At 50.7% G+C, this 22755-nt stretch overlaps 1 protein-coding gene across 4 annotated transcripts in view; it reads right to left on the bottom strand.

The window, feature by feature from the left end:
- PLEKHG3 (pleckstrin homology and RhoGEF domain containing G3) overlaps positions 1-22755 on the bottom strand; it is a 67140-nt gene that overhangs the window by 20055 nt on the left and 24330 nt on the right. Inside the window, exon 1 of one of the 4 annotated variants that reach the window (XM_040641790.1) lies at positions 20318-20444. The exons of 1 other annotated variant lie outside the window; for it this stretch is intronic. The gene's annotated coding sequence lies outside the window, so the exon portion shown is untranslated. Of the gene's footprint in view, positions 1-2612; positions 2704-19168; positions 19275-20317; positions 20445-22755 lie in introns of those variants that run through there. 2 more of the 4 variants (XM_040641793.1, XM_040641791.1) reach the window with 2 other exon arrangements.

Genomic DNA, 22755 nt, shown 5'->3' on the forward strand with positions numbered 1-22755 from the left:
CCCCCCCCCCCGCCCCCCGCCAGCAGGCTGCTGAGGAGAAGGCAGGAGAGGGAGGGGGGCTCTTGCTGGACAACCCTCTGTGCAGGCCAGCTCTGGAGACGCCCCAGAAAACAGTTTGCTTCAGAGAGGCTGGCTCCAGGTGTGGAGGAGGCTGATGTCATCCTTTCACCTTCCGCTCCTCACCCCACACCCAAGAAGCGGAAGCCCGACACACCTGTCCCCGAGGCGGGAGGGGAAGGAGCAGGGGGCTCTCCTAAAGGCAACTGCCAACATCCGCCAGCCCTGCGCACCTCCCCAGGGGCTTCTTTCCTCTCTCAACTACACCTCCTACACATCCCGAAGGCTCTCCCACCCTGGGCAGCCAGCCCCTTTGACCCTCCCCAGAACGATCGGCCCAGGGCCCCTGTCAGGAACAACTCAGAGAGGGTACCAGAAGGAAGCAACAGAGAAGAGCTACAGCCTCTCCAGACGAGCACCGCCAGGTGAACGGGTGATCGGACACGGGGTGCTGAGCTCGCTCAGGGGTGCTGTCACCCACAGCTCAGCGCCGCCCCACGCCCCGCTCTTGCCTGTCGCTTCTTGCCGCTCCCCCTCAGCCACACCAGTGGGAGGACACCTTTCACCACAGCCCTAGAGGCTTTCCAGAGGACAGGAAGATCCCTGAGGGGGTTGGCTCCTTGCCCCTTTCTGGAGCAGCTTCCTCACTCGGGCTCCTCCCAGTCCTCCCTGGAGACGCAGGGGCTCTAAGCACCCTAAGAAAGGACAAGGGAAGGCTCCCTGGGGAGCGACTGTGTTCCATGTGTTCAATGTGAGCAACGTGACTGTCACAGAGGCTGTGCAAACAGTGTGATCGGGGCTTCTGGGCCACAAACCCAGGCCAGCTGGCTCAAACTCATTTCCCCTCATGAATTTATATTCCCTCGTCAATTCTTTTTCCCACCACCCCAGAACAGCAGGGGCCACCAAGTGTGGCTGGGTCTTTGAAGCAGGACTTCAGCTGCTGGGAAGGGATGGGATCGTGGCCACTGTCAGTGGAGCCCTCCCACCTGAATTCTGGGAGGAAGTCTTGGCCTACAGACTGAAGTCCAGAAATCTTCCTCAGCCTGGCCTTGGAAGCGAAGGAAAGCCGCTGGCATCCTGTCTCAGTGGGAGGACCACTGGCCCTCACCTCACTGTTGCCACCACCCCACAGCCCCAACATTTGCTCATGTGGTTTCTCACACCTGGGATGTGTCCCAGACCCTCTCTTCCTACACAAATTCGGTCAGATCACCTCCTTCAGAAAGGCCTCCTCTACCACTTTCAGCGCATCCCACACGCCCGCTACGGAGGACTTCGCCCCCCCCCACTTCAAAGAATAAGCATATGCTAATCACGCCCGGATGTAAAGAACCTACGGATGTTGTCTCATAGGGCCAAAGAGACGTTGCAGATGCGATCAAGTGGAGGCTCTTGAGATGGGGAGATGACCCTAGGTCACCTGGCTGGGCCTGATGTAATCACAGGGTCCTTACATGAGGGATGCACAAGGAGTTGGAACTTGGTGTGACAACAAAAGCAGAGGGACAGACAGAAAAGAGGCTGCTGGCTTTGCAGATAGAGGAAAAGGGGCCACCAGCTAAAGGATCTGGCAGCTTCGGGAGGCTGGGACAGGGGAGAAAACAAATCCTTCCCCAGAGCCTCCAGAAGGAACACAGCCCTGTGGACCCAGATCCAGTCCTGACCTCCAGAACCGTACGATAATCAACTTGTGTTATTTCAAGCCACTACACTTGTGGGGTTTGTGCCACAAGGACACTAACACACACACACACACACACACACACACACACACTTCTTTTAACTCTAGCGACCTTGAGTATCATTTAAAGTGCTGGTCCTCGGGGGTTCATATGTGCATGTTTTTCTTCTGGACTAGACCGTACAAGTCAGAGGGGCTGGGCCTGCTTTCTTTCCGGTGCCCTTCTGTCACCTCCAGAGAGCAATGTGCCACCAGGTGCTCAGTAACACCTGTGGAAGGTCTGCGGGACCGTGCTGCTGCGCCTCTCACCAGTTCCAGAGTCAGGCGAAAGAGAAACGGGGGCAAAGCCAAGGGCTGAGCCAGTTCCTCCAAGACTAAGGAGTTTCCACATTAGTCACTACCAGCAAGTTTCCAATCTGCTCATTCACCCTAGCAATCCCGTCCTACTTTAGCCCCAGACAAGGGACTAGAGCAACGGCATAGCCGCCTTGCCATCATGCCACATATCAAATGACCAGCCACAAGAAGCTGAGAGGCAGGGAAAATTGGCCAAGGAACCACTTTAGAATTTGGAGAAGAGCAGTCCCCCTACAAACAGCCCAGGTAAAGCTGTCTACCAGGAAGTTTCAGAGACATACATACTAAAGGCAAATGAGAGCGACTGCTGTTGATCAGAAATTGCTATCGCTCACAGCCAGGGTAGGTCAGTGTGGCTCCCAGCACAGCTTGCCAGGAAATGACACAATGTCCCCAGAAGATGGAGCAGCTAAAGCCCGGGCTAGAAATCACGGACAGATTCGGTGTTTGTTTCCTAGAGGCCCCACCTCTCTCATCACGAGGCCAGAACGGCTCACAGACCTCCACTCCTTACCAGCAAACTTCAGGTACCTCGCCCTGCAAATCAGCCATCCTGTCGTCCCCACCTCGGGGGCAGGGGCTGCTGGTTTTGCAGCGTCCAGGCTGGGGTGGGGGCGGGGAGGAAACAGGGCCACACCTTCAGCAGTTGCAGCATTTGCCAGTTGCGTCACGGCCAAAGGCAGTGGAGAATGTCAGCAGGAAGCAAGTGGGAACAGAGGGGTCCTATGAGGTCCCCGAGTCCCCAGCAGAGAAGGAGAGAACAGGCACACACACGTGTGCACGTGAGGCCAAGGAGCAGAGGCTGCACGCCCTCAATGGATCCACAGGCTCTGGGGCCGGGCAGATCCGGTCTAACACCCAGCGACCCGCTTCACTGGCCCCATGTGGCCTCGGGCAAGCCACCTGACCTCACCACGCTTCACGTTCCTTCTCTGCAAAAGGAGAACAAAAGCCCCCACCTGACCGGTGTCCAACACCGAGCGAGCGGCGACAGAGTGACGTGAACAACATGAGCTGCACGGTAAGCCCACAGTCAGGGGTGGGAGGACAAGGATGGATAAGTTATTATTTGCTCCACAAGCACTGGGACAACAGATTTTTTTTTCTATTTGTGCCTAAAATGTTTACCCACATCTCTCATTAATGATAAAGATAAAAGCTCCACTTGGTGAACCGGCATGACCCAATCCTCCCCCACCGACCATTCCTCGTGTACCATCCCGGCGTGGAGTCGAACCATGATCTCACACGGGAACATATCAAGCGATTCAGCCGGAAATGCAAACAGTCTGCTATCCGTGCCCAACCGAAGGGCAAAGCAGAAGATGAAGCCTCCGTGAGTCAGAGGTCGCCGCTGCGGCAGGCAGGACACATTACTCTGCGCTCCACAGGGAAAGACGACGTGTCCTGGTGGGAGCTAAAGAGGAGCAGAGCGACAGAGGACAACAGCCCCGAGCAGGAACAGGACTGCAGGAAATGGAAGCCGGCAAAAGCACAGATAAGCGACGGGTAAAAACTACCCTTGACACCGGCCCTTGGGTTTTAAAGAAGAAACAGAATCCAGCTGCAAGGTGGACGTGTGAAGAACCAGGACGTGAGACAAAAACTTAAGGTACTACAGAAAGCCTTGCTGCTCCCCCATTTCCTAAATCACAGGGAATATCAGAGAGGGGGGGAGAGCCACAAAATGACAAAATGAGTATGACTGAGCCCCGGGACCCAGGCAGCACGGCTCCAAACCCGCCCCAGCCCTGCTCTGCAGCAGCCAGGTGACAAAGGAGCAAGGCAGGGAGCCATCTGTGCCACAGTGTCTGCCCTCTCATTTAGGGAGAACAGTCCCTGCCCTGCCTGAGCTGTGAGCTGCAGAGTTCACTGGACAAGTAGTTTCAAGCACTCACTTCGCACAAAGACACTGTGGAGCCTTGTGGGAGACAGAGATGAATCACACACACAGCCCGCTCTCTCCAGAGCTGATCCTCTCTCAGGAGAAGCAAGACAAGTGCCCCAGTAACAAAAGGAGGTAGACAGCGGGGTCATGAGCAGTCTGGGAGCTCAAGGCTGCGTCCAGTTTGGCAATTCGTTCCACACTTGTGGGCACGATGCTAGGCCCTGGGGATACTAAAACGAACAAGACATTGTCCCTCTCTTTGAGGAACCGAATTCTAGAAGGAAAAACAGCCATATCAACAAATTATCCACCAGGCAATGCCTTGAGTGCTGTACAGAAGTACGAATACAAAACCGTGCTAACAGAAGAGGGAGCAGCTGCTGCTACCTCAGGCCCCTGGGCAGCTCTAAAGGAGGCGAGACTTCAGCTGAGCCTTGAATGATGAGCAAGCTTGTACTTGCCAAGTAAAGAAGAGACAGGAGGGCCTGAGGGGCAACGGCAGCAGCATACGAGAGCTGAGTCCCAAAAGGTCCTGGATCTTCCAAAGGCCTGGGGCAGCTAGCAGCAAGAGGCCAGGCTGGAAGGAATTGGACAGACTGGAGGATGCATCAGCAGTGGCTCTGTGCGAAAGGACACGCCCGAGCCACGCCTGGAAGGACAACTACCGAGACTCAAGGATTCTGGGAGATGCGGTGTGAGAATGTGCCCTAAAACGGCACAAGCCAGACGTGGGCCTTTGGCAGCAGGTGTCCATAGAGCCAAAGAGCGTTCAGGAAAAATCCAGAGGCCCAAGAAGGTGCTGACTATTCAGAGAGCGTCAGGGAGGAGAAAGAATGACCCAGGAAAGCATCTGCTAGAAAGAAGAAGGTGCTGACTATTCAGAGAGCGTCAGGGAGGAGAAAGAATGACCCAGGAAAGCATCTGCTAGAAAGAAGAACGAGACCTATTCCAACCCTTGTGCAGCGGGGGGAGCAGCAAGCATCCAAGTAAAGGTGAAGAAGCAAAGCTCCATGTAAATCCCACGCTTCTGAAAGCAGGAAGAGAACACTGGCTCTAGACAACTGAGATCTGGGGGCTTCGCTGGAAGAAAATGTCCCATTGGGATTCCAGGCCAAAGGCTCTCTACTGGGCTGGGGGTTGGTCAGAACACATCTCCTCACCTGAGGGTTTTCCCCCTTCCCCAAATTCTCACTTTCCCTCCCAAGCAAATTAGAATTAGGGGGCAAGGCTGCCGACAGGGCGGCTCCCCCAAATGCAACTTCCTAATTCCAAGCATGACCATCCAGACCCAGAAGAGTGCTTTCGTCGATGTGAGCAGCCCCCTTTTGTGAACTGCTACCATGTGTCAAACCACCCTGGCCTGCCCCACTTCTTGGGCATTACAGCAAAAATGCCCTGGATGCTGATCTTGGGCCTGGTGCCTGACCCAGTGAAGTTAGGAAAGTGGATTTTCCTTCCTAAAGCAGACTTCATAGACTCCCACAACAAGGGTCAACTCTCAAAGGCAGCCGGCCCTTCAGACAGCAAGGCCTCATACACTTCCCCTCACAGATCCCTCTCCCAGAGCCCAGGACGGCCCCTCTCCACTTTCCTCTCCACTTTCCGCCCCATAGCACCTGCCTCCACCCCCCAGGTCCCTCACCTTCCCTTCTAAGGGGCCTCAACCAGGGAGGCTGAAGAAACTCATCCAACCAGTTCCCAGGTGGGAGGAAAGGAGCCTTCTCCCTGAGCTGAGAGGTTAGGAGAGCAGAAGGCAGCCGGGAGGGGCAGCTGTCACCAAAGCCCAGATTCTCGGGGGAGGGGATGCACGTGGTGTGGAGCAGCACAGACCAGGCAGCACAGTCCTGCTCCTGGAAGAGCGAGGCCTTGCTTCAAGGTAAAATACACAGCCAAGTCAGGGTGGCAATCTGCTCCCCGACCTCCCTGCTCCTGCAGCCCAGAGCTCCAGAAGTTGTGGGCACAGCCCCTGCCTAGCAGTGTCCATCCGGGATGAAACAGCGTGGGGGAGAACTTCCTTTCACTTGCTGACCTGCCACCACTTGATTTTATCCAAAATAGCCACCCTCTGTGGATTCTGGGAAAAAGAAACTTCAGGAAGAAGTAGGAGATTAACTCTGCTTTTCCCAGTGCCTATGCACCTTTGTGCTGGGTCCCTCCAACAGCGGCCCCTTCTCTAAACCACCCAACTCTGAATGTTCAGAAATCAGAAGACCCTCTGAAACCCCCAGCAGAACCGTCTATAGCCTCCTCGAAAAAGGAACATAGGACTGTCTTGCTCTTACCCAGCCACAACTGACAAATCCACTAGAAGAAACCAGGGCAGGATAGGAGGAAAACAACAACAACAAACACAATAGCTCTCCTTTACCTGCAACCACGGTGTTCCTCAGTTTCTGAACCCCCAAGGGAGAAACCTACCTTTTGCCCCCAAACCTGTGGCTGGCCAGGTTTCNNGGGGAGAGTTCAGAGAAGCCTGGAGGCCCAGAGCTGAGAGTACTCGTCAGGCCCCCTCGTACCCCTGGCCTGGCCTCAGCGGGGTACCTTACCGTCTTCCTCAAAAGGGCTCCCATCAGAGCACCGAGAGGGCCGCCTGGGGCCCGGGAGCTGCATCCTCCCAGGCCCGGCAGCCCAGCGGTTAACAGGCTTGGGGCGAGCAGCGAGCTGCCACCAACAGCCTCGGGAATTAAAGTGCCCGCCGCCTCCTGCAAAACCTCTCCAATCAATGTCCTATTCAGAACCAGTTCTGCGTGTGGGTCATGCTTTCTGCATTTCTTTCATTCCTGATGCCTGGGGGGCCCCTGACGGAGGAAATGAGGCTTCTCACCCTAATTCAGCAGGTGCCCCCTGAGTGAGGACCCAGGTCACAGCTGGGCAGGTCAGCACTGCCCCACGGAGGACATGCAAATACGTGGGCAATTAAACACAAGGGGACACTAACTGTAGGAAGTCAAACACTGACGACACTTGAACAAAGCCCGATCATTCAGCATCACAACAATACTCCATTTACGTGACTCCTCCCCCAGCCCAGGCCCTCAAAGCCTGAGGATATTAACCCCTGTCCTTACAACAGCCAGGAGCACAGGGAAGGGGCAGGTGGGAGCAGGAATTATTATTACCGTTTTACAGATCAGGAACCGGAGGTACCAGTGGCTCCCAAAATGCCAGACTGGAACACCAACTAGCATGCTATTCGGGCGCACCAGGCCTCGTGCTGAACACAATCTCTACGTAATCTCCTCACAACAACCCCAAGGTCCAGAACCATGTGTTCACTTAACCGAGGCCGGAACAGTGAGGTAGGAGGGAAAGCCAGGGTTTCCTGGAATCCTTGCTTCCTGAGTTCACCATTCCTCAACACTGCCTCCTATGGGGGGCCTTAAGGGATGCAGATGGCACTCCGTCAGCCCACTTTGTATGAATGCCCTCGGGCACTTTAAGTTTTACAAGCAACACTTTGCTCAGAACAAGTTCTTACGCTACAGGGCAACCTCAGAAAGATGGCAAAATGGAGTCACCTGGGAATTTATAACTCCCTTCTAGAAGCTTCCAGGAATGGTTTATGTGCCCATTGAAGATGGCCCACAGACCAGTGCACAGGCTGCCTTTCTGCACCCCGTCACAGTGAGGGGTACTCCTCTGCACAGCAGCTTGATGAGGAGCAAGGACCTGAAGTGTCTTCTGTGAACGCTCTAACTTCTTCACACAGTTACAGCCTCCTACAGGTAAGAACCAGATCTTGTTGTACCCTTTTGCCTCCAGGTCTTCTGACACTCAAATGCCTACTGCTGATTTTGGGAGCTGTGCAAACACATGCTAGAAAAAGGCCAAAGTGAAGCACACAGGGTCGATGGTATTTTCTGAGCTCTTATGGGAGAAAAAGGTTTGGGAATGGAGAGCCAAGCTGTTCACCTCTTCTTGGCTGCCTGGTCAGACCCAGCCCAGCTGAAAGCTGCAGAATCGAGGCTTAGAGGACTTCCTTCTGAAAACAGGATTACTCAAACCCGCTAACATTTATTGGCAGTATAAACCATGTCCCAGGTCGTGAGAACACAGCAATACAGAAGACAAATCCTTGCTATCAGAAGCTTACCCTCCAGGAAGGAAGGACACAAAAGGTAGACAAATGGCTAATATATTTCTGGATAGTGGTAAGTGTCATAAAGAAGATAAAGCAGGGAAAAGAGTGAGGCACTCTCTCTCAAATAAATAAAAATAAATCTTTTTTAAAAAGGGGAGGAGCGTCTGGATGGCTCAGTCGGTTAAGCACCTGCCCTCAGCTCAGGTTATGATCTCAGGGTCCTGGGATGGAGTCCTGAGCCTGGCTCCCTGCTCAGCAGGGATTGCTTATCCCTCTCCCTCTGACCCTGCTTGGGCATGCTCGGGAACGTGCACTCTCTCTTTCTCTCTCAAAAATTAATTAATTAATTAATTCTTAAAAAAAAAAAAAAAAAAGTGGGGGATGGGGATGTTATTTGGTCAAGAGGCCCGGGAAGCCTCCGAGGAAGGGACTCTTGAGCACAATCCTATTTAAGAAGCAGGCAGACATGCAAAGTTCTGGGGGAAGAGCCTTCCAACAATCCTTTCCTCTACTCCACCTCAGCCACCCACCCACACATTTCATATGTCCTAGACCTCACCACCACCGGTAAGTGCAGCCTTCCAAAGTATCTTACTTTTCAGCATCCCACTCTCCGCACCCACTGAAGAGGAGCTGAGTATAAACATTACTAACCACACAACAAAATAAGCCATTACAAGATGGAACAAACTGGTACTCCAAGAGCTAAAAGAAAAGAAAAATCTGGGCACCTGGGTGGCTCAGACAGTTGAGCATCTGACTCTTGGTTTCGGCTCAGGTCATGATCTCATGGGTCACGGGATCCAGCCCATGTACAGCTCCATGCTCAGCAGGGAGTCTACCTGAACACCCTCTCCCTCTGCCCCTGCCCCCACTCTCTCTCAAATAAATAAATCTTAAAATAAATAAATAAATTTTCCAATAAAGAAAAGCCCAGGACTAGATGGCCCCACTAGTGAATTCTACCAAATACTTAAAGGAATTAATACCAATTCTTTACAAACTCTTCCAAAAATAGAAGAGGAAGGAATACTTCCCAACTCATTCTATGAGGCCATATTGCCCTGATATCAAAACCAGACATCACAAGAAAAGAAAGCTACAGTCTAAAATCCCTAATAAAGATGCAAAAAATCCCCAGCAAAATACTAATAGAAACCAGTAATACATAAAAAGGAGTATACACTATGACCATATGGATATTAATGAAGTACAAAACCACCTGATAATCTCAGTAGACCCAGAAGAAACATTTGACAAAACTTAATGCCCTTCCATAATAAAAACACTTCCACAAACTAGGAATAGAGGGGAACATCCCCATCCTTATAAAGAGCATCTACAAAAAACCTATTGGTACTTCATACTTAATGAAGAAAGACTGAATGCCTTTCCCCTAAGATCAGGAGCAAGACAAGGATGTCATGCCATGTCTATTCAACACTGTACTAGAGTTCTAGCCAGGGCAATTAAGCAAGAAAAAGAAATAAAAGACATTCAGATTGAAAAGGAAGAAGTAAAACTATCTCTATTCACAGATGACATAATCTTGTATATAGAAAACCCTATACAGAAAAGGATTCCACTATAAAACCACCCTAAGGAATCCACTATAAAACTACTAGTACTAATGAAAGAGTTCAGCAACATAGCAGGTTACAAGATCAACACACAAAAATCAATTTTATTCCTATACACTGGCAGTGAACAATCCAAAAATGAAATAAAGAAACAAAACAACACCATTTATAATAGCAGCAAAAAGCTTTAAATACTTCAGAATATATTTATTTATTCATAATTTTTTTTAATTTATTTATTGGACAGACAGAGAGAACACAAGCAGGGGGAGCGGTAAGCAGAGGGAGAGGGAGAAGCAGGCTCTCCGCTGAGCAGGGAAACAATGCAGGGTTCCATCCCAGGACCCTGGGATCATGACCTGAGCCGAAGGTGGACACTTAACCAACTGAGCCACCCAGGTGCCCCTGGAATATCTTTAACAAGAGAAGTGTAAGACTTCTATACTGGAAACCACAAAACACCCCTGAAAGAATTAAAGATTTGAATCAATGGAAAGACATCTCATGTTCTCATGCATCAGAACCCTTAACATTGTTAAGCTGACAATATTCCCCAAATCAATCTACCAGCTCAACACGATCTCTGTGAAAATCTCAGCTGGGTTTTTTTTGTGTGTTTTTTTGTGTTTTTTTTGCAGAAACTGACAAGCAGATCCTAAAATTCCTATGGAAAAGCAAGAGACCCAGAATAAACAAAACAATCTTGCAAAAGACCAAAGTTGGAAGACTCACAGTTCCTGATTTCAACACTAACTAGGAAGCTACGCTTCCTAAGACTATGCTGTGCTGGCATAAAGGCAGACATCCAGATTAATAGAATAGAATCGAGAGTACAGAAATAAAACCTCACATTTACAGTCAACTGATTCTTCATCAAGGGTACCAGGATGATTCAACAGAGAAAGAACAGACTTTCAGGGCGCCTGGGTGGCTTAGTTGGTTAAGCATCTGCCTTCGGCTCAAGTCATGATCCCAGGGTCCTGGGATGGAGCCCCCCCTTGGGCTCCCTGCTCAGGGAAGCAGGGAAGTCTGCTTCTTCCTCTCCCCCTCCCCCTGCTTGTGATGCCTCTCTCGCTGGCTGTCTCTATCTCTGTTGAATAAATAAATAAAATCTTTAAAAAAAAAAAAAAGAAAGAACGAACGGACTTTCAAGAAATGGTACTAAGACAACTGGATATTCACATGCAAATGAATGAATGTAGTTCACACTATATGCAAAAACCAAGGCAAAATGTATCATGGGGGGCGCCTGGGTGGCACAGCCCTTAAGCATCTGCCTTTGGCTCAGGGCGCGATCCCAGCGTTATGGGATTGAGCCCCACATCAGGTTCCTCTACTATGAGCCTGCTTCTTCCTCTCTCACTCCCCCTGCTTGTGTTCCCTCTCTCACTGGCTGTCTCTATCTCTGTTGAATAAATAAATAAAATCTTAAAAAAAAAAAAAAATGTATCATGGACCTAAAGGTGAGACCTAAAACTATAAAACTTTTAAAAGAAAACATAGAAGTAAATTTTGGTGAATTTGGGTTAGCAATGGTTTCTTAAATATCAAAATCACACACACCAAAATAAGTAAACTAGACTTTATCAAAATTAAAAACTTTAGTGTACCAAAGGGCGCTATCAAGAAAGTAAAAAAAAAAAAAAAAAAGTGAAAAGACAAATCACCAAATGGGAGAACATAGTTGTAAATCATGTATCTGACAATGGACTTGTAACTACGCTATCTAAGGAACTCTGACAACAATAATAAAACTCAATTTAAAAATGGGCAAAGACTTGAACAGATATTTCTCTAAAGAGGATATACGAATGGCCAATAAGCACATGAAAATATGCTCAACATCCTACATAGTTGGGGAGTGGAGAAATTAGAACCTTTGCACACTGCTGCTAAGAATGTAAAATAGGGGCGCCTGGGTGGCCCAGCGGTTAAGCATCTGCCTTCGGCTCAGGGCGTGATCCCGGCGTTATGGGATCGAGCCCCACATCAGGCTCCTCTGCTATGAGCCTGCTTCTTCCTCTCCCACTCCCCCTGCCTGTGTTCCCTCTCTCGCTGGCTGTCTCTATCTCTGTCGAATAAATAAAATCTTAAAAAAAAAAAAAAGAATGTAAGATAGTGCAGGTTATTTGGAAAACAATTTAGCAGTTCCTCAAAAAGTTAGAGTTCCCATGTGGCCAGGCAAATGTACTCCTGGGTATATACCTAAGAGAACTTAAAAATGTCCATACAAAAAGCTGTACATAACTGTTCACAGCACCATTATTCATAATACCCAAAATGTGGAAACAGTTCAAATGCCCATCAACTGATGAAAAGATAAACAAAATGCAGTTTATCCATAAGACGGATTATTTGGCAATAAAAAGAAAGAATGAAGGTCTGATTACGTTCCACAACACCCATGACTCTTGAAAACATCATGCTAAGTGAAAGATGTCATAATAAACTGCATATTTATGAACTCATTTATGTGAAATATCCAGAATAGGCAAATACATAGAGAAAGTAGATTTGTGGTTGCATGGGGATGGGGGATAGAAAGAATGGGAAATGACTGCTAATGGGTATGGGGTTTCTTTTTTTTTTAAGGTAGTTTTTTGGGTTTTTGTTTTTAAGATTTTATTTTTATTTATTTGACAGAGAGCACAAGCTGCGGGAGCAGCAGAGGGCAAGGGAGAGGCAGGCTCAAGAAGCAGGAGGCCCAATGCGGGGTTCAATCCCAGGCCCCTGGGATCATGACCTGAGCTGAAGACAGACGCTTAAGGGCTGAGCCACCCAGGCACCCGAGGGTATGGGGTTTCTTTGGGGACGATAAAAATGTTTTAGGATTAGATAGTGGTAATGGCTGCACGACTCTGTGAATATATTAAAAACCACTAAATACTTTACATGGATGAATTTTAAGATATGTGAAATACATCTCAAAGTTATAAATTAGTCAATCAAATCTTAAAAAGGAGTCAGTCAGTGGGAAAAGTACAGACTATTCAATAACTGGTCCTAGAAAATTTGGCTATTCCTCCAGAAAAAATAAAATCAGTTTGATCTTACAAGGCTGAGTGGTTCTCTACTTTGGCTGGACATAAAAGTCACCTGGAGCGTTTCATAACCATGCCTGGGCCCCACCCCAAGATATTTTTATTTTATTGGTCTGATCTGAAGTGAGACTCAGACATCAGTACTTTCTTTTTTAAAGCTCCTCATAAGGCTTTAGTGTTGGAGCCAGAGTTAAGATCCAGGCTCATATGAAGAAAATACATTCCAGGTGAATTTAAAATGTAAGCATGGGAAGCAAAACGTAAATTTAAAAGAAAATATACAAATGTATTTTAAAAGTCAGAGTAGGAAAGGATTTCTTGAACAAGAGAAAGTACAAACAAAAGACTGGTAAACCTGACATTAAAATTAAAACTTCCTTATGAAAAAAATGACACTTATTAATAAAGTTAAGATAACCCACAGTTCTATGTAATGAGTATAACCTACCCAAGATCAGTTAACATACGTAGCTTAACTCCTACAAATCAAAAAGAAAAAGGCAATAGCACATTTTTTTTTAACTTGAGAGCAGAAGAGAGCATGTACCAGTTGATTTAAACACATCAACATGGATAAATCTAGATAACAATGTTGGATAAAAAAAATCCAAGTTCAAGAAGACCACACTGACCATGATGTTGTATACATCAAAATTAAAACATGATACCATATCTTACTTACGGACAACAGTAAAAAGTATAAAAACATGCAAAGGTATAATAAACACCATATTCAGGAGAATGTCACTTCTGGGGAGGGAGGGAAGAGAAAGGTTTCCCCAAGAAACCATGTTCCCTTGCATGTGGAACATTCTCACTCTCTTGATAAATGAGAGGCAAATTCGATAGGATTACCATTTGCCAGGTCAGGATGGTGGGCACGGGAACCCGGGCGGGGGTTCCTAGGCAGGGGTGGGCCCCAGCCTCCCGGAGACTGGGGCAACCAGCACCGAGGCTACACACCCAAGCACCTTTCAGCAGCTACCATAACCAAAACGAAGGAACACAGCTCCTGATGGAAAAAGGCCTGGGCTGTCTTAACACTGCAGCTCCTCCCTGTCATTTTCTGGCCTCCGAAAGCACCATGTGGCACCCAGGGAGATGCTTAAAACGGAACGGGACTGAAAGCATTCTCGTTTCTACGAAGGCAAGTGCCCTTTGGGCGAACTGGCAATCTACCGGGGCGGAGCTGGATTAGGGCTGGCCCTGTCTCTGCTGTCCCGTAACACATGAAAACTGCACTGGTTGGACTCCCCGTGGAGACAGCTGTCCAGAAAGCCACATTTTTAAGAGAGTTTTGAAACAGTCTTGGGTAAAGCTGAGCGCCTGCGACCCGGGGTCATTCAAAAGTTCAAATCACATTCCTGCCAAGTCTTGGGGAGTGATCCTGGACAAATTTCCAACCTTGCGTGGACTACACTTCCTTCTCTGTGGCTGGGGGTAACACCACTTACTTGGCCTGAGAGGAGTAGTGATACTATTACCTAAGTATGAACGTTTTTGAAACTTTTCGTCCATCTGGTTGGGAATCTTTTAAAAAAATACGGTAAGCACTTCCTTGCATGCCTTCCTAAACAGTCAAGGGAGCATAATTCAACCTTTTCTGGATGACTCAAGGTCACAATTACAGCAAAGCATCAATTATCAAAATGATAATCCCCCCCGAGGGCCAAGGTGTGCCAGGTCATCCGTCCTAAATAAGAGACCCCGGCTTCCGCCAGCGCCAGCCCCTCCTCCTGCTCCGACCTCTGTCCACTCTTCCTGCCAGCTCTCAGCTCCTCGTGGGCATTTTCCCTCTCTGCGCTCATCTCTTTACCGTGTTTCCCCTGCTGCTTCCTTTCAGCTGACAGCTCGGAAGGAGGACGGCAGCACACATATAGGAGTTAAACAGAGTCTGAAGGCGCAAGGGTGAAAAATACCGTAGGAACTTGCGTCCTGGCTGATCTGGGGCTGGCTGGCTGATGCGGGTAAGCGAGGCTGCAGAGGGGACAGGTCAGGAAGAACATGAAAGAGGTGACCCCCACCACTGCCTTCCGTGGGGTATTACGGCACCTAGAATGGGATGAACTATACTCAAAACTGCAAGCACACCCCCCTGTTGGCTCTGGGCCCAACCTGCATGGGGGCAGAGCCCGCAGCGCACCTGGCGGGACTGGACCCAGCGACCCCGGCAGCCTTGAGCTTTCCAGGCTGCAGGAATACAGAGCGGCCTGCCCCTCTGCCACAGCAGCCGACCACAGGTTAACTCTCCTAACTACCCTAGACACCTTTAGAAAGGAAGAGAGCATTTGTGAAGAGTGTGAAAATCTCTTTAATTCTTAAGATTTCACCATACGGTAGGGTTTCACTTACACAAAAAATATTTATTGGAGGGGCGCCAGGGTGGCTCAGTCAGTTAAACGCCTGCCTTCGGTTGGGGTCATGATGATGGGGGGGGGCGATAGACCCCCCCCAACAACAGGCTCTCTGCTCAGCAGGGAGTCTGCTTCTCCCTCTCCCTTTGCCCTTCCCCCCACTCATGTGGGAGCTTTCTCAAATAAATAAAATCTTTAAAAAAATATTTATTGGAACCCTACGACACAGCAAGCACTGGGGATGTAGCAATGTGCAGGGCAGACAGAGGCTGCGTGAATACTGGTTCCCTTTTCCTGTCAACAAGCACTTGTCAACTATTGCTCAAGAACCTCCAATGTATACACACACACACACGTACACACACAGTATTGTAGCCTGGAGAGTATAGGATGTGAGTTTTTAAGAGCTTCCAGTACCTGTAGAACCCATCTCTCCTCTTGAGATCCTGTTACCGCAGTAAGAACTAGACTTCACTCATCCTGCATCTCTCCCTGCATTCACAGTCAGACCCCAGTAATAATCAGTAACTACGAGGACTCCCAAACCGGGTTTTCCAAAAGGCTGCCTGAGCGCATCAGAACCTTGTGCAGGTCCTGTGTCCAGCCACACAATCTGCTCAGCAGGAAACTTAAAAATCCACTGCCTGAGCTTAAACCAGAGATCCCTCCCCAAAGGCCAGCCAGAGAACTGCACAAAGCCTGGCTCTCCCTTTGCCTGCGTTCCCAGATGGCAACAGCCCACCCAGGTGGGGCCTCACCCCCACCACAGCCTTCTCCCCGCAGCTCCCAAGGAATAAAAACTGGAGCCAATGAGACCACCAAGCCCAGATTACTCTCAGGCCGGGACCTCCGCACAAGCTCCTCACACCCTGCTGATTACACTTCATACTGTTCTCTGTGCTACACAGGAACAAAGATGAATCCAGCACAGTTCCTGCCTCAGAGAGCTTCTCATCAAAAGGAGCACAGAGCAGAGACCCAGTTAACAAGACCAGCCATCATTGCTGACAGCTAACTCCCAGAGGGACTGCCGAGTGTCTTCAGGTGCACCGCCTTCTAATCACGGGGTAGGCGACCCTGCCCAGTTCTCCTCCTCTAAGGTCACCCAAAACCAAAAATGCCTGGGGCTATTCAGGGCCATCTCTGCAACTTCCTCTGAGGCCAGATTGTAACTAGCTTTATGCAGTCTCTAGGCACCGATTGGCAGGCACAGAAAGTTCCTTCACCACAGGGCCTGCCTGGCTGTCCTGCGTGCACCACCGGGGCCCTCAGGGGGTGTGGTCTGGCTGATGACCACTTCCCTGGGCCTCACCCTCCACAGCCCATCCCTGCTTTCTGAGCCAGGGCAGGGCCCCCAGGAAACCACTCACCACAGCTTTGACAGCAGTCTTCGAGCAGGCCCCTCCCTTTGAGGTCTGTGGTTCCAGCTGAGAGAAGAGTCCACAGCCTGGCTGGGAGGACACAGCGCGAAGCTGAGCCGCTAGAGTCCAGCCAGAACCCGAGATAAGGCTCTGCAAGAATCCTCTTGCCACCTATGCAATCTGCCCAGCCCTCCCCTCCTTCTCCCTCATCTCCCCCACCCCTTCTTCCCTCCCTCTCTGAACCTAACTTATCTACAGGAGGCTAGGAGAGGGGCAGATAGCCTTCCCAGCTGTGAGGCCAGGTGGAGAGGCCAGGGACCATGCTGTGATTCATCATGGTTGGTTAGAAGCTAGGGAAATTCCAGAGCAAGGGAAGGCCAGGGCTGCCCCCGGTCACCATGTCCCGGGGGAGAGGCAGCACACACCTGGGAGTCCTGCGTCCTCAGCCCAACCATCGGAAATCTAGGATAGGGTAGAAAAGTCTCACTAACTAGAAAGTCTGCAGTACCTAAGGTTTCTGTTTTTATGTGCCTCCAATTCCCCATCTCTGCCCAACACTGGAAATGCAAAGCCTTTTATCCAGAGTCCTGAGCAATGGCATGATATATCCTGGGCTACCCTCCCCCACCCCGCACAATCTGGCTGCAGAAATAATACAACTATCACTTACTGAACACCTCCGTGGGCTCTGCTGAGCATTTAACACACATTCTCATTGTTCATTCTCACACAATACCGTAAGTGGTAGGTATGATGACTAACTCCATTTTACAGGTGAGAAACAGGCTCAGAGCAGTTTAGCACCATGGGCTAGCAAGCTGGAAAGCTGGGATCTGACCCCAGGTGCACCCAGTTCCAAACCCTGTCCCTCAATCCCAAAGTGGGTTGCTCCAACTGGGATTCAAGCAAAGGCGATAAGAGATGAAGGGCAATTCTTCTCTCAGGCATTATCTCCCATATCCCTTGCTCAGGAGGCTTCCCAGGCCACCCCATCTAAAATGCCATCTCACCCTCTCTGTGGCAACACACATCCACCTTCCCTATCACATGTTTCTACTTATCACTGACAGGCTTGCCTTTTTTTTTTTTTTTTTTTAACTGACATGCTTTCTATTTCACTTTCTATCTTGCTCACTGTCAGCTCCCCCCACTACAAGTCAGTTCCAGGTCAATATTTGTGTATTTTGTCCACTGCATCTATATTCATATACAGTAGGCGCCAAATAAACGTTGAATGAACGAATACTTAGAAACAGAACTAAGAAGCCTAACTGTAGGAAGAAAAAAAGAAGGACGATCCATCCAGTCCGGGGAAGGAGAGATGAGAAAAGAGTGTGTGTGGCCAGGAGCAAGTTAGGGGCCCTAAGAGGAGCCCAACAGGAGGAAATGAGGGTCTGCCAGGTCCCCTGTGGATTCCAGTGGAGCCTTCCTGCACAGTAGTGACTTCCAGCTGCCAAGGCTCCAGCCTGAGGGCTTCTGCTGGGGAGGGTGGGCAGGCAGCCCTGGAACAAAGGCCTATGGACATGCAGCTGGCCAGCGGGCCGGCACAGAGCAGAGGCCTGGGCCAGAGGGGCAGCCTGGGGGGGCCGGGGAGGCAAATGAGGAGCTGAAGAGGGCCTCGGTGCAGCTGCAAAGGCAACAGCCTCCCAAAGCCCAGAGTTCCCTCAACCCCCAACACAACAGAGAATAACTAGACGGATCCACAATTAACCCTCCAGAGTCAGCGCCCCAGCCTGGGCTTGTGGCGACCCCTCTAGGCTTGGAGCCAGAGCCTTCACAAGGTTCTGAGAGGGGGTGGAGGTGAAGGGGCAAGCCACGCGTCTGGAACACAGTCCCTTTTCCCCTCCAGCCCTGGTCATCCCTCAGGCCATGGCCTTTGGCCTCCTCCGGTGTAAACACAGTGACCCTGGGTTAGCTGTGGATTTGGTAAGCCAAATGTTTACTCTGTAGCTGAGCTATCACAGGCCATGGATGTAAACTTCCACCATAGGATCCTGGTATTTACCATCTCCTATGGCACGCATGGGACATAGCCAGTAAACTTTAAAGCTCTCGAGAGCCTCTGCTAGCCACAGTGAGCCCTTTATTTTGTGTAAGAGTTTATGGAGCACTTTCCACATGTCTGGCTTCATTTGATCCTCACCACAACCTCTATAAGGAAGAGAAGGCAAGTAACCCTGCTTTACTCACGTGGAAACTGAGTCTGAAAGATACGTGATTTGCCCAGGTCATGCTTGAGAAAGCACGGATCAGCCAGAGCAGGAAATCTGAGTTCTAGTCCCCGTTTGGCCAACAGGGACCAGGCTCAAACTACCTCCCACCTCTGGGCTCTGCTTCCTTTGTGAGTAGACTAGGTTTATCAGAGGTGTCGTCCAGCACTAGCGACTCTACCAATCTTTCATGGTATGCAGTGGAGCCAAGACAAAAAGGCAAGCAAAATCCTGTGCTGGACTCTTGCCACTCCTCCTGATAGGCCACATCTAATAAAAGGCCACATCTTACAAAAGTGGAAAAGCCCCCAAAACAACTCTTAAACGACTCCTTCTGCTTCTAGGACTTGGTTTACCCCATGCTGACTCCCTGCCCTACCCCAGAGCAAGACACTAGGGAGCCAAGGGGTTGCCCAGCACTCAGGGAAGGGAATAGATTCAGCAGAAGCAGCAGGAGCATTAACAGCAGGCTTAGAAGGAAGAGATGAGGCATCTTGGGATCACTGGGAGGGGTGAACGAACGACAGAAGGGGTACACCTTCCTTTGGTTCTTACTCTCTAGGTTTTCTGCTGGGGATGGTTGGAATGAAGTCATTCCCAGCTCAAGTCAATCAGGACTCCACTCCCCATCCAGCAAGGGAGGTGCTGGAAAGGCACTCTCCTAAAAGGAAACAGGAGACACGCTAGAAGGGAAGCCCTCCTGGGCTGTCATTACTCTCCCTACTTATTTCTTAAGTTCAGTGTGATTGGGCTGCATGCAGAAGCAGGGCTGGGGAGACTGAGAACTCCCAGTCTAGGGTTCCAGGTAGGATAGCGCGGGGTCTGAGTCGCCTCCTCAGGGGCACCGGAGAAGACAGCCTCCCTCATTCACCAACAGTTTAGGAAGTGGCCTCGAGGATGAAACTCTTACAGCGGCCACTAACACCGCCCCCCCCAGGCCACACCTCTCCAGCCTCCTACCATTACATTTCCCATTCCGTTCTGTTTTCAAAAGCAGCTCCAAAGAGTAAAAGTAGCTACCTAAAGATGTCTTGAAATTTCAAGCTTGCACGTCTCATCTTAGCTTTCCAAACCAAAGGGCTGAGAATGGGGAGAAAATTAACCAAACAGATTTCAGGAGTGGGCGAGGTCGAGGACGACAGTGGCAGGCAGTGGCCTCTATGCCTTCGGCTCCCGACATCCCATTTCTGGCCACCCACTCTACCCCTGGCAGGACAAGAGCTGAGATTCCCAAGAACAAGCACCGTGTGGCACCAACCCGAAACAAGCTGCTGGCGCCCCTTGGGCTCCCAGGACCAAAGGCTGAAATCCCTCCCCAGAAGGGTCCACCCGGCCCGAGTCCCACAGTCCGAGGCAAGGGCCAGTCCTCCAGCGGCCGAGCGCGCAGGCGGAGAGGGCGGACGCAGCCTCGCGGGCTTCCCGGCTTTCAAACGGAGCTTCCCGGGGCCACCTGGCGCGCTCACTCCTTTTGTTTCCGGGGTGGGGACTACAGGACAGAAAAGGTGTCCGTGCGCGAGCCTCTCGCGCTCCGGTCCTCTGCCGGCTAGCCCTGGAAAGCGCCCACGCAGCCCCGGGCCCTCCTCGGCCGCCCCGAGTCCCCACCCCGCGGGGAGCTGGGGCGAGGGCCCGGGAGGTTGGGGGCCTCGGAGTGGCTCCGGGCGCGGCCACTGGCCGAAGGAGAGGGGAGAAGCGAGGGCCACTCACCGCGCGGTCGCCGCCCCGCTGGGTCCCGCACGCTCCGCGCGCGAGGCTGCCCAGGTGCGGCCGCGACGCAGGCGCGAGTTTGAAAGTCGCTCTCGGCAGGGGCTGAGGCTGCCGGCCGCTCCCGCCCACGGCCCAGCCCCTCGGCTGCCCCGGACGCGGCCAGCTGCTGACGCGGCCCCCGGGGACCCCAGCCCGCGCGCGCCTTTCCAGCGCCGGGCAGGAAGTCGGGGCCGGGCGAGCGGAGCCGGAGCTGCCGCGGGAGGGAGGCGGGCGGGAGGGGCGGGCCAGGAATTTTTCCAGTGGGTGGAGACTCGGGCCGGCCGCTGGAATCCAGCAATTGGCGGCTTCGCCGGGACCCGGAGAACCTTCGCGACGCGGCGAGCCGCAGCCCGGGGTGAAGGGGATCCTGCGCAGCTAATGATTAACGCCCGCAGGTGGGGCGAGCGCGCCGCCCAGACGGTGACCGTCCAGTCCCACGTGAGCCGCTCCCCGACCGCCCCGATGCTCGCAGATACAAAGACGCACGTGGTGGGGGTCACCCCGGTGTCACAGCCAAATATCCCCCATTGTGCGGCTAAGAAAGGGGGATTTCTAGTAAGACATTAGCTGGGATCGGCTTTGGGGGTCTCGATCCTACCAGACCAGGTCATCTCGGCTTTTCTGAGTCAGAAAGGCACGTTGTGAATTCCTCACCGCAACTCGGTCCCTGTGATCCTTTACAAATGTAAATCCAAGCCTCGGGGAAGCTGAGGAGATGAAGAAACGGGTAATTTAGCGGGAGTCCACCAAAAGACTGCTAGGTGGATAAAACAAGATTCAAGAAACCTGTGTAATAGAGAACCACGTTTTTGTAAAACGAAGACCAGAGAACCTGTCTCCTGTTTTTATGTCTGTATGTAATCATATGGACATGGGAAGGTACACACCTGGAAGGGGGTCACGGACACTCAATAAGGATAGCCTGGATTTTGAGCAAGATCATAAATTTTAAAACGCAAAATAATTCATCAATAAAGATGGAAAAAAGATGCTGTCCAGCACAAGGCAGACGAGAAGCCCAAGGTGGGGCCCCAGAAGAGATCCCACTGGTCAGACATTATCACCAGTTCCTAGGGAGAAAGAATGGAACACTGATATCGAATCACTGGGTTCTGTGTAGACAAGTGTGTATAGTAAACGGCAAATAAGAGTTGTTAAAAATAAAACAAGCCAAAAAAAAAAAAAAAAAAAAACTCCAAGCAAATGCAAACTCCAGGTGATTTACGGGGAGGGGAGGGGAGGAGAGGAGAGGGACGGGCGCGGAAGGAAATGGCTTTCAGGTGACTTTGAAACAGGATCCGGGCAGAGGGTGGGGTGAAGACAGCGGGGCTCCTGGCTCCCGACTGCGGGGGAAGGAGTAAGCGCTGGCCCTGGTCGGCCCCGGAAGCGGGACCCACATTCCTCGGGGAGGGAAGGTCGGCTCCAACCTTGCAGAGCCCTACATTCGCCTCCTGGAAGGGTGAAAGCGGAGATTGCGGAAGGAGTTTGGGGGTAAACAGCCGGGGGGAGGGGGCGGGCGGGGGGGGGGGTAGGCAGTCCTTCCTCATACTTCCGCCTTCTTTGATCCTGCTTTTTTCTCTCATCACCTGAATCCTATCAGTCCCGTTCTGTCCACCTGAAATCCCAAGTTCAAAGAAGGCTATTACTGAGTGCACCCCTCACTCCTCGGGCAGGGAATAGTGTCAATGACAGTAATAATAACTCATTTAGTGTATGCTTACCATTTGTAAGGCCCAGTGCTATGCTATTCACATTGTCTCTATCCTCGCAGTTACCTTGTGAACTAGTCAGTATCCTTATCCCCATTTTACAGATGGGAGAACTGAGGATCAGAAGGTTTCTTGCAACTTGACCAAGATTACATAACCAGCAAAAGCAGATCCTGACAAGATCCCAGATAGGTCCAACATTTGAGTGCTTACTATGTGCTAACCATTATTCTAAGCCCTTTGTACAAACGGTTATAGTCACAGAAGAAACAGAGGCAAGGTCCCGCAGCTCGTGTGTGATAGACCTGGGCAAAGCTAATCTTCATCACCATCTATTCTGCTTTCTTTTTGACACCTGTTATATTCAATTCAGCACTTCGTTATAATGCCTTGCATTGCTTCTGTTTTAATGTACATAACCTCTTTCCTAAAAAGATTGTAATCTTTCCTTATGGCAGAAGTCATACAGGAAGCACTCTGTAAAGCAATGCTGAATTCAGATGAAATAACCCAAACAGTTTGAAATCATATCTCACCTCTAAGGATAAAAACCTGTGTCTGGGCCCAGACTCCAGCGATCAGAGTCTCTCTCCTTCCTGCCCCTTCCCATCCTTGCTTTAGTGGCTGCACTCCCCCTGCTCTTAAATCACTTATTGGTATAATAATACCCTGTGCTCCAGTAATGACTTT

This window comes from Ursus maritimus, unplaced genomic scaffold (assembly GCF_017311325.1).
Source record: "Ursus maritimus isolate PB19 unplaced genomic scaffold, ASM1731132v1 scaffold_25, whole genome shotgun sequence".
In the NCBI taxonomy this organism is placed as follows: Eukaryota; Metazoa; Chordata; class Mammalia; order Carnivora; family Ursidae; genus Ursus; species Ursus maritimus.